General features: G+C 43.8%; 1 protein-coding gene across 2 annotated transcripts in view; it reads right to left on the bottom strand.

Annotated features, from left to right (window-relative positions):
- LOC149335780 (cathepsin L1-like) overlaps nucleotides 1-11,348 on the bottom strand; it is a 56,530-nt gene that overhangs the window by 13,957 nt on the left and 31,225 nt on the right. The window lies entirely within an intron of this gene.

Below are 11,348 nucleotides of genomic sequence, written 5' to 3' on the forward strand. Positions count from 1 at the left end.
CTGTAGCACAGAGCTCTCCAAGGCAATAGCCGCCATAAAGAAGGAAACGAGATTAATTGTATTGAGTTGGGCGAAAAATGAAACCGTTTGTTTTTACAAGAAAAAAGTAAATTGTAGTTAAGACGTCGCCATCTGCGAATAATTGTACTGCTGTGCTCACTCAGCTTCTTTGTTTCATATGGTTGCACTCAGTTTCAGAGCGGGGAGCCGTTTTGCAGCCTTAGCCGACAACGCCAGGATGAAACGTGTGCTCATCTTATATAACTTACACTGAGAAGATATAATTAAATTTCGTAATATCTCCTTCTCGTCGCACTTGTCGATTTTATTACTGGACTTTAGGTTGTAACTAAGGACACCGTTACAGTGCTGCAGCAAGTGGATATACCAATGCATTGGTTATCACGTGCTTCGCAACAAAATATAATAATTGCTGAATTGGCACTTATAGGCCCCAACGCTTCTTGTTTCTATAAAAAACGCAATGAAATTCAGGCTTATTGTGCACGATGTGGCTGCCTAACGAGTGGCAACATTCTTGCTAGCAATTTCGGTGACTTAAGGCTCATTCCTATCGCCGATTTCGAGGATCTGTTCTAGCCTGTTCGAAGTTTGATGTTAAGCAAGCTTTACAGCGCATATCACTTTTTACAGAGCGCAATTTAAAACTTAGCCTTTATGTAACTTTTTCTCTTGAAGGCGATGTTTTATACTCCCTAAAGAGCTTTAAAAAGGCTCATAGCGGGAGTGAAATTTAAAACGTTGCACGTCTAGCTCATTTTTGCTATTTTGTTTCCCGTCGTCGCCCAGTGCTTAGCTTGGATTTTCATTTTGCAGTTTTTCTGAAGAAATAGGGACAGTTCAAGTAATTTACTCATTTCAATATGTAAACCTTTTTATTTAACAACTATCGGTTTTTTTTTTCGGCTTATGTGGTTCACCGCCCCAAAGCGACTCAGGCTATTAGAGAAGTGAAGGGCTCCCCCGTAGTGACGGGCTCCGGAAATTTCGGCTACCTGGGATTCTTTAAAGTCCACTGACATCGCACAGTACACGTGCCTCTAGAATTTCGCCTCCATCGAAATTCAACCGCCACGGCCGGGATCAAACCCGTGTCTTTCGGGTCAGCAGACGAGCGCCATCACCACTGAGCCACAGTGGTTGCTAACAGCTATCGAGTGACATCCATACATGATATTTTGCGCAATGGTGCCAATTATTTTAGGCGTCAGAGCATTGTCTCATTTTCGTTCCCACAACTTTTTTTTTTATTTTCACCATGGCTTTAGATAGCATACGTCTACATAAACAGCGCATTCAAGAAAAATAAAAATATGATCGAGGCATTAGTGACCAAAACTCGGTGCGGATGTTCACTTTGACTATACTAAGGTGCCTGATGTTGCTGCCCGCTATTCACATTTTAAACTAAAGTATTGCGTTTGTGGCGTAGCGCTTAGTTTAACAGAATCCTATTCATCCCACAGAACACAATATTCAAATATACAAACCGCACCATCATCACAGCTGGGGGCCTATGGTCCACTGCTGCGTTTCTGCAACAATGTTGTCTATGCCAACGCCTATTGCTCCAGTGCTGTGTTTCGCACAGCACAGCACATAACTACGGATGTTTGGTAAGATGTCCATATATATCGCTCGAAAATTTCGAAATCGTTATTAGCCTTTCCGATGAAGTGAAAACATTCATTTTACAGTCTTCACCTTTGGTGAGTTTATTAGGGTTTGAGGTTTTCATGTGCTCTGCGGCTGCTGAAAGTTTTACTATCTTTTTTAGTTTTCCCTTACACTTCGGAGGCAGAGGCCGGAAAAGTATATGTTGTGAGTAGTGCATGTCCTACCTTCTGAAAACTGCTTACTCTCACTCTTCACACAAAAATATACCTAACTCGCTCAACTTATAATCTTGATATTCCTAATCAACCCGCCACCAAAGAGGAGGAGGAGGGGGTATAAGAGGAGGAAAGGCAGGGAGGTTAACCGAAGGAATAATCGGTTTGCTACCCTACACGGGGGGAAAGGGGTGACGGGATAAAAAAATGAAAGTGAAAAGAGAGTAGCGGAAAACTGAAGTCACTCTAAAAAGTCAGTGTTCGTTGAAGTCACAGCCTATCGTGCAGGCCAGAAGTTCTCAAAAAGCGGAGCAGGGCCTTGGAATCCTTCACCGCCGACGATCGCCGCGGCCAGTGGCCGATAATCTCCACTTCCGTCAGTGGGCGTGGATCTAGACGCTCCGTTGCGTGTGCTTCGTTCTGTTTTTTTCTCTCCGTTATTTTTTTTTTCTTTTCTTTCTTTTTTTCTTCGGCTAGGACACAAATTCTGTGCCCGCCCGCTACAAAGGGCAATGCCACAATATCATCATCATCATCATCAGCGCACGGCTGAGAGACTGCCTTTCGGCGCTGTAGGCAGGGCAGTCACAAAGAATGGGGGTTATAGTCTCGTCATGCCCGCAGGTGGCACATGCAGGGCTTGGTATCTGTACAGTTTGGCTGAATATCAATAGTCTCATCAATATAGTTTGGCTGCATATCAATAGTTTCATCTTGGCGGCGCTGGCTCTCGTTCACAGTGTGCGGAACGCACGCACATCCGTCTACAGATATTTCGGCGTACTCCTACGGATCCATGAAAGTCGAAGTTACTTACAAGCCTCTAGGACTTTAAAGTACTTCGCCGCCTGAAGTGTGTACTAATAAAATATGCTAATGTCCATTGATTGTGCACCAATCATGGACAGTTCCTTTCCTCGCACAGTAAAGCCTCCTCATATCTGCATTTTAGAACGCTAGATACACATAAGCGAAGGCGGGACTTTCGTGGTGGCTTTCAATGTCCAATTTACTCTGACGCCATGGAATAACGGCTTGCCCGGCAAGTGGCTCGTCAGCAGGACGAAATTAAAAGGTTCACTACGGTGGCTCTGAAGAAGGTTCCCCTGAAGACGACACATAAGAACTTCTGAAAAGTGAGCGCAAATGCCGACTAGGAGGAAGATCCAAAGCTGCGCCTTTCGAGCGAAGCAAATGCATTCCCGGCGAAATGATCGCGGCCTGCGAACTCGCGATGACGAGATGATGAGATAACAGCCCTACGATACAGATTTGTGCGTTCTCGAAACCCCGTCACACGCAAGTTGCAGGGCAACCACAGTGATGCCACATGGGCAGTAGAGGATCAGTTCACCTCTTTAGACTTTGCGTGTTCTATCGGCGACAGGCTAGGTAAGACGTAGAAAAGTTCAGCGGTAAATGTACGATCTACCACGTCATTTGTCAGTGACATCATAGTGAGGCGATGTGAAGCATTTGGCAGGCGCTAAAGATCGTAGGATTTTTGATGGTCGCCTGGTAATACTTTTCCGTCGACTGCGGGTCGCGTCTTTTGTAATCTGCTTGATGCTCATATCTTATTGGAACGCTAAACTAGCCAAAACATGAATGCAAAATTTTGCGTAACTCGTGACAAAACATAAAGCGTGTAACTGGCAGAGCAGGTAACGGCCGTCGACGTCGCCCTAGAAATCTGGTAACAGTTGAGCGGACCAGTGAGGGTTGAAGGCTTCTCTTGTTCCGATCCAGTGGCGTGTAGAGATAACAGTAATCGGGCATGGAGCAGCAGGCTAACAATCAGCGCTGGTTTGAACCGGTGCCTCGTTCGCAATGTGTCGCGCCAGCTGCAGGGGCGCATTGGCTCGCGCCTGAGAGCGAGGAAAGCAACAACCAGGCAAGGTGAGTGGGCAGCGATTGTGTGACCCTATACAGGAGCTCAAAGTGTGGCATCGTTTTCAGAAACGATCCAGCGGAACCAACCACGATGCACATACTGAAGTGCATGTTGTGAGAATCAGTGCACAGCCCTTAATCTAGGGAATAAAACGCAATGAAAATCTCTTTGAGGGATTTCTTTTTCGTATTCCAGGAGAATCTCTGTGATTACAATAGCTATGTGACTTATTTAAAAATAGTGTTAGTGGTAGTAACTGTTTATTATTTTCCGTCGTAGCGTAGGTTCTGGGAAGTGGCAGACAGAAAGGCGCTTTGGTGACGCCAATTCGTTACTTTATTATTTTGTTTTTCCATTTCTAGTTCCTTCAGTGCCTTTTGACTTACTATCTAATTGAACGATGCTGAATGCGTAGAGAAAATAAAGTCCTTCGTCAGTTTCAAGGCTTAACGTGAGCAAAGTAACCTTCACTGAAATGTTTTAATAACTGTAATGAGGATTTGTGAGTGTTAGGAGCGCACTTTCCCCGCTTTTGTTTCGATCGTGCTTGAACTTTCAAATAAATTGCACCTTGCACTAGAAATAAACTAGCGAATATGTACACTATACCTGCGAGCATACAAATTTCTTTCTGTGCGCTCGCAGATACTCAGGGGGTTTCACCTAAGACAGCTGTTTCGGCATATCATTGTTAGCGGTGTTGTACAGTCAGGCCGGAATGAAACGCGAACAGAGCATGTCAAGAAAACAAAATATTTTACCTGCCTACTTTCAGCTGAAGTGTACAACTAGCCTGATTCATGTGTCTGGGTAAAGGGCCTACTGAAATGCATAATCGAAAATAGGTTGTAAAGGAATATCTCGCTGCAAAGCAGAAATGTATGACATATGCGTGTTCGCGTTTCATTCCGGCCTGACTGTACATAAAAATACAGCAAGAAATGCTAACTAGTAAGCTGATTAACTAATATTGAATAGTCAACTCTTACGCTGTTACTGTTAGGCTCCCTGATTATTGAGATTCATGTAGCCCACAGTAAGTAATATCCATATCAGTTTTTAGAATTTCGAAAAGGCGGTTACCCTCGACGCTGTGGCCCATCAAATTTTGGCTACATCGCGCCAAAATACATGCGCTTTAGAAAAGTGTGCAGGCAAAGTAACTCCTCCAGTGCACGCAACTCACCGAAATAGTCAAGGTTTGTTGGGTAACAACGCCGAGGGTAGCGTAAAGTTTAAGGTGAAGCACCTTGTACATTAGGCTGTACGAAAGTTTTGGCTGGGACAGTGGGCACACATCTCTTGAAAAAGTAAGTAAAGTGTGCTTTCAAAATACTGGTCATTCTGCTTTGTTGCACGAACTTTGGAAGAAGAACTTGTGCTGTGGAAATATTCATGCTTGCAACTGTATATGAATCAAACTTGCCGATTGAGCAAGTTGGTGGGACATGATTCGAAATGACCAGCGCGAAAACAAACGGAGACAAGAGAAGAAACACTGGCGACAGACGGGGCTTACAAACAAATGTATATTTTCGAGGAAAACGCAGCACAATATATGCGAATATATGGCTGTCACGTCGTTTTTGGCATATATTGTGCTGGGTTTTCATCGAAAGAAACAGTTGCTAGTCAGCGCCCGTCCTGTCGTCAGTGTTTCTTCTCTTGTCTCCGTCTGTTTTCGCGCTGGTGATTTCAAATCATGTGTATGAATAATGAACCCGACATCACAACCTTTAATTTTTCGACACTGAGCTGATTTTTTTCGTTTCATAGATTGCAAAAACAGTTCATCTCTGCGCACCACCGATATACAGAGGACACTTATTATATCTCTTCGCAAATGCATAAAAAATCAATGCTTCTCAGTACCTTATTATTGTTGAACTCAGATAAATAAATTAACTACTCTGACCCCATAGTATAAAGAATTGCCAGAAACCTGCTAAAAATAATTGCAGAAAGAATTGCACAAACCTGCGGAAAAAGTCGCAGAAACAAGAACTTATGAAGAGAAGCTCGGATAAGCTTAAGCGAATTTATATCACCAGCTTTCAAAGCAAAGGTTTTCACTTACGCTGCATTGCGACAGCAGCTGATTGTGTGGCCCTTGAAGAGATACAATGGCGATACAAGGGCATGAAATGACTCGATCTCCTCGAGAGCTGATTACTCCGCCATTGTGTAAAACAAATGGTTCTCGCTGCAGTGTCTCGTGACAGCGTCTAGTGCCAAAGGTTCGTTTCCCAAGGGCATGTGAATGTTGCTACTGCGGTTGTGGAACGTGTGACCCAAACGGATTTTGTATGCACGGGTTAACTGACTGACTCCTTAAACCCTTGTTTCTTTTAACAAACAAACCTTTCTTTGTCCAACAAACAAACAAACCTTTGTTTGTTCAACAAACAAACAAACAAACAAACAAACCTTTCTTTGTTTTTTTCCTTCAAACCTGCCACTCTATATTGCCACGTATCATTGTAGTGTCTGTTCGTTCGCGCAAGGCCGCAGGAAAGGGGTGTTATCATTTTTGTTCGTGACGCGAGAAGCGACCGGACTAATCTCGATTGATCACAGCCATGAAGAGCTGCATCTACGTGTTTCCAGATTACTGTAGACGATCTTGGCCTGTTATCTCGAAGTTTCCCGGCCGGCTTTAAATTGAGCGATGCCGCGAGCGGCGGGCATTCGTAGTTCGACGACTGACAAGCACGTATGTTGCGTACTCCGCTGCCGTCACTACACCGGGACAATATCTATCAATGCGGATCCTGAAAGGGACAACGATAAACCCAAGCGTAACCGGAGACCGTCAGTACTTTTTCGCTTCTCGCAAAGTTTCGCACTATGAGAGAAATTTGAACGCAGTGGGGCGCTAGCGTCCGGAAAAAAAGGCCTCAGGTAGAGGATATGGAGTGTGACCATCATTGGCAATGGTCTGGAGTGTTTTCAACATGAAGGATTAATGTATATTGGGATTAGCACCTTATCAGCTTGATCAACATCATAACTTATTGCACTTTTAAACGTCCATAGGAAATAACATAACGGGGCATGACATGAAATACAGGAGGTAGATTATGAACGTTGCCCAGCTTATAGCATGCTATTATAACAAAGCCTCTATGTTAATAACCAAGTCCACCAAACGGAGACAAAAGCATATGTCTGAAGCGTGGTATGCACGTACTGTTCTGCGGCTGTTTAGGTTAGCTTTATGTCCTGACTGTGGTATTGTTACACATATTATTCGCCCTGAGACTTAGAACTATAGATACTCATTGTATCCGATGACATTATCATCATAAAGAATTGGTCATTTCAACTACATGTACACATCTTCAACATTTTACGCAGAGCAACGCAGGACGCATTTAGACGCGTAAGGCTTGGATACAAATAATAAACCTTAGTATGCTGTCGCCTGTGGTTAGTTCAGAAATCTCAACAAGGTCGAAACGCTTACCTTTTCTGCAACTGCAGGCATACATATGGACATTACGGCGGGTGCATCTATGATATCTGTTTTATTGTAACTTTTTAATGTTGTATCTGGATTTCAAACACTGCTATAAGGTTGTATACACTATTTCAAAGAACACTGCATCGAGTTCAAGTCAAAATGTTAATTCCGTCACATTTAGAACTGGCATGTGGATGAACACTGGCATGTGGATGAAATTACATTTATGATTAATCTAATGGTATTTCGGGCTTCAAGAACCATATATTAGCGAGTTCATAACGAATAAGTTTAAGGGGATGTCACAGTATACTTCAAGGGCCCTAGTAAGAAAGGTGATGATAGACACGATTTCATATTATGCTTCTCTTGTGTGATGAGCATAAGACCCAAAAGGGCAACAAACAAGAATCAAGGAATCAATCCACTGCCTACAGAGTAACTAAGAATACATTCAACAAATAAAAAGGAGAATACAAGTCAAAACTTTAACTGGAGATCTCAGACGCTTGTTGCATAGTACGACAGAGCACTTCAATAAAAAAGAAACACTATGCAGCACCTGAGCTTCAAAGCATATGATGATCAGAAGCACCTATGCAACACAATAAAATCGATAGTTCGCACAGCATAACTGTAAAGAAATATTCAATACCTAATGATGCGTGTAAGGCTGCCACTTGATGCTCATGTTTCTTCTTGACATGGAAACATTCTCCATGTACCTGAAATAATGCTGGCACATCTCTCACAGCCATATATACACACCCATAAAATGCAACAGCACTGTAAAATATAGTAACATTTTTAGTTTTTAAGTCAAATTTATGCCGGCTTGTTTCCTTCAGACAGGCACAAACTTGAGAATTCCTGCAATTTTTACTTCTTTCTTCAGTCAAAATATTTCCAGATATTTGGAACAACGCCAGTTTTCTGTGAAGGTATACGAGGTCTGTTAGAAAAGTATCCGACCTTTGTCCGAAGAAAAAAAACTGGCATAACTGAAGCGTTGGAAACCTAATAACCTTCAAAGTAGTCTCCTTGAAGCTCCATATGCATCTCCCAGCAGTGCTGCCATTGTTGGAAGTATTCCGAAAAGGCCCTTTTCGGAATGGAATTAAGCTCTGCTGTCGTTGCAGCCATAATGTCCTTTCTTTTCTGAAATCGCGCTCCTTTCAATGGCCTCTTGATTTTAGGAAACAACCAGAAGTCGTAGGGGGACATATCAGGAGATTAAGGAGCCTGTTGAACTACAGGAGTCTGGTTTTTCGCCAGAAAAGTCTGAATCAAATGAGAGAAATGTGCAGGAGCAATGCCGCAAGGGATGCGCCAATTTCTTGTTGACCTCAATTCGGTCTCTTGCGCCGCACAGCGCCACGTAGGCGATGGAGGACATCTCTGTAGTACTCTTTAGTCATTCTTTGACCCTGTGGGGTGCGTACTCGTGGTGTGCCACACAGAGGGAGTCAAAAAAGCAGTCAGCATCACTTTGACATTGCTGCGCACTTGGCGGGCCTTCTTTGGTCTTGGTGACGTGGAATGCGTCCTCTGTGACGACTGTGATTTGGTTTCCGGGTCGTACTCGTACACCCAAGACTCGTCACTAGTGATTACGGCGTCGGTGAGGCTGTGAGGCTTCTCCTGTGAGGCTTCAACACGGAGCTGCTTTTTCTCCACTGTCAGCAGCTTCGGCACGAATTTCGCTGCCACTCTCTCCATGGCCAAATCCTCGGTGATAATGGAATGTGCAGAAAAATTGCTGATGTCCACCTCTCCCGCAATTTCTCGGATAGTCACACAACAGTCCCGCATCCCCACAGAGTTCACTTCGGAAATTACCTGGTCATTTCGGCATGTTGATGGCCGACAGGAGCGTGGCTCTCTCTCCACGGATGTGCGGCCGTCTTTAAACCAGTTGCACCACTGCTTAATCTGTGTGCTGCTCATAGCATCATCACCGAAAGCCGTCTGAACATTTCGAATGGTTTCCACTTGGCTGTCGACAAGTTTCTGGCAAAATTTGAGGTAGCAGCGCTGCTCCTCTCGCTCCGCCATTTTCCTTGCAACAAAAAACCGACGAGAGCACTGCGCACTGCCTCACTCAAACGCTGCTTCCCAGCGACTGACGCTATCGGCAGGCGGGAAAAAATTCGTGCATGCGCACGAGGGTTCAAGGTCATCTGCTGTAAGCGCGCTTGTTTCATATCCATCAGGTGTTCGCAAAAAAAAATAAAGTCGGATACTTTTCTAACAGACCTCGTATAAGTGGATCTTGTGACTTGAGCTCTTCGCTGCTCCCCTGAGCTATATCAAAAAGTCAGTCGGGGGTGTCATCTAGAAATTGCCCATCAGGCCCCTTTGATGCTTTAAATTATGCAGTCTGAGAAATAAAAATACAAATCACTACAGTTATGTCAGCACTGCAGCAGGGGCTCAAGTGATGAAAACACAACTGACACTAAGAAATGGATGGTCACACGTATCTATTACACCATACTTTTTAGCCATGCGCTCGCAACATTTCTTTTCACATGGGAGCAAGAAGGAAATAACACGTCACAAAAAGACAACTTCCGGCTAGTACACCTTCTTTAGGGATAATACGCGACTGCAGCTTTAAGGCCTACCGCCACCAGTCCACGTGAGTGCTACGCTCCAAAGCTCACCAAGTGAGCAAAAGTGGCACATATATTAGAAAGCACCAGCCACTCAATCCACGTGCCGCTAATTCTCAGTCTGACATGAAAATATTATCTACTGTCAGCCGGTGATTGACGAAGTTCGCGCTCCCGACATAATACGACGCCATTAAAATTGTAGAAAGTCGCTCACAGTGCAAAGTCGTGAAAGATAAAACTCACAAAAAACATAATATCAGTTATGAATTAATCACACTGTTCAGGTGCGGTGTCGTGGCTAAAATTCCGATTTCTGTAGCTCGTTTACAGGCAGATATTTTCTAACCGAACTGCTAAAAAAGAATGCGCATTATTAGAAAATATCTTTTACTTGCATTGCCAGCAGTTGCCAGGAGCATTAATTTATGCACATTGAATAACCTCTCCTTATCAGAGAAATATGTAAGCCGGTTTTACTTAATACACGTTCATCCAGTGTGAGCTTACCGTCGCGGCATGATGACAAGTACGGGTTCATTAAAACCCGATGCCGGCACGCTCCAAAATTTCCTACCGGAAAATAAGTGCAAGCTTGCGGCGTATCTTACAGCCCTGCAGTGCACAAAGACCGTGTTATAAACATGCAAATGTGCGAAGACATAATGATGACGCAAGGCATGAAACTTGCGATGTTCCGCACATTTATCTGCATATAAAAATAAATAATAGCTTTTATTAGTGAGGTAAAAATGAAAACTCAACAACGCGCAATTCTTCTGTACGCTCCTCGCTTTCTATGCACTGACCCATTGTCACACCGACAGCTGGTTGCCATGACAGATCACGAAAAATAAACGCCACTTTCCGCGAAATAGAAGCGCTATTGTTCGAATTGCACCGGCGTCTGCAGTTCCAAGAGGCACTTTTCTTTGTACGCGCATTGGCTCCTTCAAACAAACCTTCGTGCTTGAAATTAAAATCCAACACACTAAAGAAAAATACACTCACCAGCCTGACTGCGCTGTAGGAGTCTCCTAAAAAATGGCGCACTTTTATCTGGTAAAATAACAATGGTTCTACTGCACGCCAGGTCTCACTTTCCCTTGAAATTGCAAGTACCAAGCACCGCCCTTTTCACGTCAAGAGAGGAGAGCAACGCAGAGGCTCTCATCATCAGGAAACTCCAAGTTGATATTGACATGCTCGACAAAATATGACGCATGGCTCTCACCGGATGCTATAGTTTTTCTTGCACACTTTTTTTTTAGAAGATACTGGCGGGTTATTATACAAGCTGTGATTCGAATAATATAAGTGAATGCCTTGTTTCATCATTTCTTGTTCCTTCTTTGTTCGTATCCTGCTGCCCCGTTTCACCACAAAAGATGTTTTCACTTTGGTGCCGTCAGGATAAATCGCCTGGTAAGAACACATCAGTGGCTTGACATTGTCCTTTGCCGTTCAGCTGCTTCGAGGTGTTCAGCACGCCGGAAAAAAATGGGTGTTAGAGGAAATGTTTT

The sequence above is a fragment of the Amblyomma mixtum genome, chromosome 7, assembly GCF_055824585.1.
Source record: "Amblyomma mixtum isolate Tamu chromosome 7, ASM5582458v1, whole genome shotgun sequence".
Classification (NCBI taxonomy): domain Eukaryota; kingdom Metazoa; phylum Arthropoda; class Arachnida; order Ixodida; family Ixodidae; genus Amblyomma; species Amblyomma mixtum.